Raw genomic sequence first — 434 nt, 5'->3', positions numbered from 1 at the left:
GTCACTTCAGACCCTGTGTTTGTCTTTCTTCACTCTGAGATAAGGGGCTTAGTCCACTGCTAAAGAGGTTTCCCTTGAACCGTTTTGTTTGGCGAAAAAGGGTACCCTTGTGTACTTTTCCTTCCTTAGAAGACCACCACGAATGAAGTCGAGAGCCTCCAGATAATGACTGTATTTATTATTTCATTACTACATTGGAAAGAGAAACAAACCGTGAGAAGTTGCAAAAGCATGCAACTTCATGAAGATATTGAAGCAATGGAGGCACCCATTGCAGAAGGTTAAACTTGGCTTATCCTGCTGGGGGTGAAAGGTCTACACACACAAGGGTCAACACTGCTGAGATTATTCACAGCATCTGCCGTCTGGAATTTACACACCAACAGGAAGTTTAAAAGCACACTTCAGGAAACATTGCTTCCACCCGACCTTTT

Source organism: Galeopterus variegatus, unplaced genomic scaffold (assembly GCF_000696425.1).
Source record: "Galeopterus variegatus unplaced genomic scaffold, G_variegatus-3.0.2 Scaffold13266, whole genome shotgun sequence".
Classification (NCBI taxonomy): Eukaryota; Metazoa; Chordata; class Mammalia; order Dermoptera; family Cynocephalidae; genus Galeopterus; species Galeopterus variegatus.
The sequence above is the reverse complement of the archived record's forward strand: the minus strand, read 5'-3'. Positions refer to the sequence as shown.